General features: G+C 40.7%; 1 pseudogene; it reads left to right on the top strand.

The window, feature by feature from the left end:
- Positions 1–379: 379 nt before the first annotated feature.
- On the top strand, positions 380–5716 carry LOC124975207 (polyadenylate-binding protein-interacting protein 1-like; annotated as a pseudogene).
- The last annotated feature ends 1653 nt before the right edge of the window (positions 5717–7369 follow it).

Genomic DNA, 7369 nt, shown 5'->3' with positions numbered 1-7369 from the left:
CTCCGTGTCCTACCAGGAGCACAGCTGCCCTCAGAGGAGGAGGAGGAGGAGGAGAAGCATATCGGACGGTTTCGATTGGGCTCCAGGTACTGGTCGGACTGGAGCTGGGTCCTGAGCCATGGAGGAGACGGACCTGAGGGCGGCGGGTTCCCCAAAGGAGTGGGGCCTGCCCAGCGGTGGCGGCAAGAGCCGCAGCCACAGCCCAAAGCCCAGGCTTCCTGCACCCGCTGCCGCTGCGCCAGCCTAGGAAGGCCCACCGCTAGGGGCCCAGAGCGGGGCCACCGCAGGCTCCCAGGGGCCTCCCTGACCTGGGGCGCTTCCAGAACAAAGGAGGCCCCTGAGAGCTTCACCTACTCCACAGTATAAAATCTCACCACAGAAATCCTAGTCAGCAATGGCTAAACCCCAGGTGGTTGTGTCTCCTGTGTTAATGTCTAAACTGTCTGCGAATGCCACTGAAATTTACCCATCAGGTTATTCTTCTAATTATGCAGAATCCTACGAGGATGGTTGTGAGGATTATCCTACTCTATTAGAATATGTTCAGGATTTTTTTAATCATCTTACAGAGCAGCCTGGCAGTTTTGAAACTGAAATGGAACAGTTTGCAGAGACCCTGAATGGCTGGGTTACAACAGATGATGCTTTGCAAGATCTTGTGGAAATCATCTACCAACAAGCTACATCTATCCCAAATGTCTCTTATATGGGAACTTGCCTGTGTAATTACCTGTCACATCATCTGACAATAAGCCCACAGAGTGGCAACTTTCGCCAATTGCTACTTCAAAGATGTCGGACTGCTTTCTTCTGTCTGTCCTACACACTTTTCTCTATCCTCCTGGCTTTCCACTCTCTCTAGCATGTGCCCTTTTCTTTTCCTTTCTCTTTTCCTCTCATTTTCTCTTTTACCCTGCAGGGAGACACTGCTTGCTTAATAAATTCCCTTATGTGATTTCCCGTGTCTGGCAAGGTTCTGTGGAAATTCCTTACATTGGTGCTGTGGACTCTGGATTGGTCCTTCCGCTGACTAAGCAAGCAGAACCCCATCTAACCAACCAGTGCCCCTGGATACGGCTCCACCTTCCATTCTGCCCGGTCACTCTGCTCTGCATTTATCACCGGACTTCAGGTTGGTGAGTACGCCAGTTTAATCTGCTGAGTGGTTTCCCAATTTTATGGTGGAGATCTCTCTCAGGGTTGAGGCTCATCTCGTGCTCATGCACTTGTCCTCAAAAATCCTGATATCAGGTCCTCAACTCTTCTTGGCTTTGGCCTGACCCCACATTGATATTTATGTGATGACATGATCAATGTGCTGCCCCTCATCTCCAGCTCAGTACTCTGGCCTTGGGACACCCTGGCCACAAATTCGGCTGCATCAGTCCCCACCATGGAATTTCGGTCCTCCAATCTGGCAGATTTCACCCTGGGACCCGACCCCCCCCCCCCCCCGTACTTAAAGTCATCAAAATCTATTTGTGTAATGGCACACAGCTTCCATGAGTGAGCGGGCAGATGGAAAGGGATTCCTTATTTTCAAGCCTTTTCTTTCTCGCTTCTTAGTTCTTCCTGTAGGCTCAAGAATCTCCAAACCTAAATTGAAAGGACCTAAGCATCAAGTTTCTGCTAGAGACCCTTTCAGATTCAGATCTCAGTCAAGGCTTACATTGAAATGTAAATGGAGGAAGGCGCAGTGGGAGACCAGTTTCAAAGCAAGGAAAAAAAGTGTCCATTTTAAATTTCTCCTGGGCTACAACTCAGAATACTTTTCTCCCTTTCACCTTTTCTCTCCTTCTCATTTTCTCATGTTATAATTAATAACCATTATCATTTTTCTTCTAGGACTTTTGCTTTTCTTAAATGCTATATTTTGGAGCTCACAATTTTGATCCTACATACCTAGGTTAATTTTTGATCAGTTCTTTTTATCCATCTCTAGAGTTATTTTTGAACATCCGTTACATTGCAATGGAGATAAATATTACAAGGTCTTTGCTTTTGTGTTAAATATAAGCATGGATAAAAATTAAAATTTTAAAAAATGGATCCAAATATTTTTAATTCATGTGATTTAAAGAGGTTCAATTTAAATTGGGTAAACTAATAGAAGTAAAATGTCCTTAAAATTAACTCACAAGTCTCTAAGTAGTCAAACTAATAAAACGTTGATGTTTATAAAATGTCTGACGTCAATTTTTCTAGGACTTTTCTTCAACAGGAGAGAGTCGGCAAATACTGTTGGTACACTTGTCTGATATCTTGGTTTTTCTACAATAAGATGAGTGATTACTCAAATGTGTTTGTTGGAGACATCTGATTAATTTATAAACATATTCCATGGAGTAACATACTTAAAAACATCATTCTTTGTATATTTAATGTGTTCATATTTTTTAGGTATACAAGCCTTTAAAGCAGAAAATTTATCAAACTGCTGTTCTCCAAATTAACCTTGTCTGTAATGGTAAACCTATCATTTAATGTTCTATTATAGGACCTGTCATCAATAGGGTATATGTAAAATGACATTTAAGAGAGAGTGTAATGCACAGTAGCAAAAATGGTACAACAGTGACTGAAATTGGGGTCTCTGATGACCTCATGGCTGTGGCATTCCTGGTGCCTGGGAGTACTCCTGTGCAGGGGCAAAAGATGCCTAACTGCTGTGGCAGTACATTGATCTCAGGCACACAGCTCTTGGGCAGGAAGAAATTCTTTTGCTAAATAACCAGTATTTCATCAGCTCCCTTCTCTGGTTCCTGCCCACCTTACAGTAACTTTGGAACCTAACATTGCACATGTATAAAGATTGTGACATAACTCTTTAGATGTGCATTTCTATCAGAGAACAGAGCTCCAACTAATCTCAGCTTAATCTTCAAAATCTGTGTTTATACTCCTTTGCTCCTCACTGAAAAGCCCCACGTAACCTAAGATAAGGCTCTGTCTCACAACCCTGCTACACATTACAATGGCTCCAAAGTAAGCCTGACTTTAGCTCATTTAAAGTTGTGTTCAAAAGTTTAATGTTTGTTGTAAAGATTACTGTGATCTCAAATGGGAACTCAGCCAAAATTCAAGATAGCTATTGCACAAACTGAATGTTTCACTGTTGGTAATTCCATTTTGTATTTTTTTGTAAACTGTAATTGTTGCCTGATCAATATTTTGCAGAAGTATTGCTTCAAGAGAAAACATCATAAATTAACTTGGAATAGTAAGCCATCACCTATGGGACAGATAATGTAAACCACAATTAGATAAAAGGGGGTAAATAACTGTAAAGCTATAGACATTGAAGCTAAAGCCCAGTACTCTTACTTTATGACTGGTAAGACTGACTTGCTTGATGGTTAAGATCAAACTTAGAGATAGAGATTAAATACAGAGGTCAAGAAAATTCCATATTTGGGTCTTTCCCTCAAAGTCAGCTTGGACCCAGGGAACAAGAGGACTTCTCCAAGGAGCTTTGCAACTCTGGGTCACACAATCTCCTGACCAAGGAAATTGATGAGGCCACTAGAGGAAAAGCCACTCAGTGCACCTGCTGCAGAGGAGGGTCATGGAAAAAGGGAGACACCCCTAATGCTTCCAAGGGGAGCCACCTCTTTGAGAAGACCCTGCCTAACCAATGGCACTAATGGAGCTAGGAAGCTGCTCTTAAGTTCTCTATGAGTGACCCCTGTGGGAACTCAGCTGACTCTTTAACAGATAGGAACAGGTCACATTGACCAGCTTCATCTTAAACACCTAGCAAAAGAGTTAAAATCAAAATATAGCCATTCTTGGGCATTTGAAAGAAATAATTCTTAAATGTAACTTAAGATGTACACTTGTGTTAGCCCACTAGAATAAAGACTAAAAGCTACAAAAAAGAGATTCTTAGGCAAATGTGCCTAATAACTATCAAGAGAAACTGCCAGAGTCAGAAGTTTTTAGTCAGTTTAAGGCCTACAGACACAGGTAGGCTTAATCTACGTTTGCTAGTATCTCTACTAAATGTTGTGTTTACATTCCTGGTAACCTAGACAATGTTAAAGTTCTCAAATAAATGCTTGTCCTCTCCAGCCTTTGCTAGGTCTTCTCAGTTATTCCACCCCCTAGTGAGGGATTATTGACTTCTGTCACTTTCATTATAGTCACTGGCGTGTTCCAGATTCTGCAACATTTATATTGTATTAATCTCATTTCAGTACTCATGCCTTTTGTTCTTCTCTCATAGAAGAACCCATCCCCAGGTGCCTCTACAACCTTCTCTTCCCTACTGGACTTCTACCATGAACCCCTCAATTGACCCAATTTCTAAAAAGGAAACTCCAAACTGCTTGCCCCACACTGCCCCCTTCCAGCTCAAGAAGCCAGATTGGTCATCACTCCTTTTCCCTTCAGCAGTGAAGCAGTTCCTAGAATTAGAGGAGTAAATGAAGTCAGAATTGGGGATAGGCAGTTAGTGTAGAAATAGGGGATCAGTCAAATTGAGGAAATGAAGTCCATCAAAATCATCTGCCTTTGGAAGTCTGGAAGGAGAATGGACTTTTTACATCTCACCTGCAAAACCAACCCCAGTCACTTAGGCAGGATGGAGAGAGAAGGCTTCAAAAAGAACTGGAGAGCAAAGTATTTTCTTATTAAAAAAAATGGGGGAATGTAATGTATAAAGCTGCTATCCTGCCCACCAGGTACAGCCATTTTGCCCATCTCCCAACCACTTGTCAATCTGTGAACATCCTGGCTAGCTATTGGTTCATCCGTCAGCTTGCAAGTATCCTTCCCCGATATTGGTCCCCTGTTAGTCCGGCAGAATTCAACTGTTTTACTGTAGCTTCCCCGCCATCTTTTTCCTTTTTTCTGTCTGTCCTACACACTTTTCTTTATCCTCATGACTTTCCACTCTCTCTAGTGTGTACCCTTTTCTTTTCCTTTCTCTTTTCCTCTCATTTTCTCTCTTACCCTGCAGGGAGACACTGTTTGCTTAATAAATTCCCTTATGTGAAAAAAAAAAAGATGTTGGACTGAATATGAAGTTAAAGATCAAGTTGCAAAAGGAGATGAAGTGACTCAAAAATGATTTCATGCATTTATACTCTTTCTCGGAGAAGTTTATCTTAACTTGGAGATCAAGGGAACAAATGAACAGGTTAGAAGAGCAGATATCCTTCAGGTTGATCTCTGGGAATTGCTCAATGTCCTATTCTCTAATCCTATGAATGACAGCTTAATTTGTGCAGTAAAATTACTGAAGTTGACAGGGTCAGTTTTGGAAGATGCCTGGAAGGAAAAAGGAAAGACTGATATGGAAGAAATTATTCAGAGAATTGAAAATGTTGTCCTGGATGCAAACTTCAGCAGAGATGTAAAACAGATGCTCTTGAAGCTTGTAGAATTCCAGTCAAGTAATTGGGGTAGAGTTCATGCAACTTCAACATATGGAGAAGCAACACCTGAAAATGATCTAACTACTTTATGAATGAACCGACATTTTATACAACTGATGGTGTTCCTTTCACTACAGCTGATCCAGATTACCAAGAGAAATATCAAGAATTACTTGAAAGAGAGGACTTCTTTCCTGATTATGAAGAAAATGGAACAGATTTGGTGGAACAGGGGTGATGATACATATTTTGATGATATTGATGATAAGATGGACACAGAGATTGAAGAAGGTTATGAAAAGTTTTGTTTGGAATCAGAGCATAAGCAAAAACAGTAAAGTTAAATTTCAGCATATCAGTTTTATAAAACTGTTATGTATGGTGATTTAGCAGAAGGCAGGAAATCAAGAAAACGTGTGACACTTATACCAAATTAAGGATGCTGAGTTATGTTACTAATTTATGTACCTTTAATTTTGTTTAACACTCTCTGCCAAAATAAACTTTATTCCCTATAACTTAGAATGTGTATATTTATAAAATAGCTTATCATGAACAGTTGATTCCATTGTTTTGGCTGCAATAAAATTTATTTTGAAATAATTGAAATGTTGAAAGTAAATTTTGCTAGCTGGTTATATATTTATACCTTTAGTTCTTGAGGGGGAAAAATCTTAGCCTAGAAATACATATTACTGCAAAAATGTCTCATACTAATCACAATCATGAACTCTTTAAAATCTTGGAATATATCAACAACTGATTTACCTATGTAGATGCTATTTGACACCAAGGGCTTTAAAAATGTCATTAATGGGAAAAAAAATCTTAGAACTTCCCTACTAAACAACCAAGACTCACCCTTCACTGATAATTTATTCTAATTCAAGAATTGTTCTTTTGTTTCACGTCACTAACTTCATTGCCTGAAAGCCTAGAACATTATTCAGCTTTTATTTATATGGTTTTCTCACTTTTACTTTGTAGCATGAGTTACATTGACCTTTTTTTTAAGTTAGAGAATTTTACTAGATATTTGTCATTCAAGTTTTCATCGACTTTGTAATCAATATACCTTAAGGATCACTTTTCTAATACTTCTATAATGTACCACCTCAGCCCTATTTAAGTAGTAGCTTTATTTAATGTCAAATCTTTTTCCAACTAACTGAAACTTGTATATAAAAGGGTTGCTTGTAAATATGCAATGTAAATAGTTCTGTTAATAAGTCACTGTTTTACACTTGGTATATCTGTGTCTGCTAATAAAGTTAGCTTTCTAACTTTTCTTCTTGTTTGTTCAGTTTGAATTAAAATTACTGAAAAAAAATAGGAGAAATAACTATCTGCATGTATGCAGTGCAAGGATTAAGAGGAAAAAGGTGTACCAAGTGCCCGGTACACAGTAAGTGCTCAATAAAGTGGAACAGAGATTCCAGTTCCTCCAAGACAGCAAGAAATCAGAAAGGTGCTGTTCATGAAGGTCTGCAGGAGTTCAGAGAAAAGGGAGATGGTGCCAGGCAGAGGGGCAGGGAAGGAGGAACCAGGTCAGCCTGTGTCGGGGTTTCCGGGACCCCCAGCCTTGGGCATGGTCAAGATGGCGCCTGACGCTGAGCCAAAAGCGGCCAGCTATACAGTAAACAACCAGCGAATTCCAATGATTGGCTAGTTAACGATGTGATTAGAGCATGCCCCCCTCGTGTACCTATCCTATGCTTGCAGCTGTCCGCGTTTACCTCGTGTACTCTCCCCTGATTGGTTGAAGTGTATATAAGCCTGGTGGGTGGGAGAGTAGAGGCGGCGGCGGAGGCTGAAGCTGAGCTGGAAGCTGGGAGTGCGCGGAAGCTGGAAGTAAGAAGAAGCTGAGAGAAGAGAAGCTGGGAGTGCACGGAAGCTGGGAGTAAGAAGAGGCTGAGAGAAGAGAAGCTGGGAGTGCGCGGAAGCTGGGAGTAAGAGAAGTGTAGGAGAGGGACTGTGCATAATAAACTTCC

The sequence above is a fragment of the Sciurus carolinensis genome, unplaced genomic scaffold, assembly GCF_902686445.1.
Source record: "Sciurus carolinensis unplaced genomic scaffold, mSciCar1.2, whole genome shotgun sequence".
Classification (NCBI taxonomy): Eukaryota; Metazoa; Chordata; class Mammalia; order Rodentia; family Sciuridae; genus Sciurus; species Sciurus carolinensis.
This window is presented reverse-complemented; position numbering and strand designations above follow the sequence as displayed.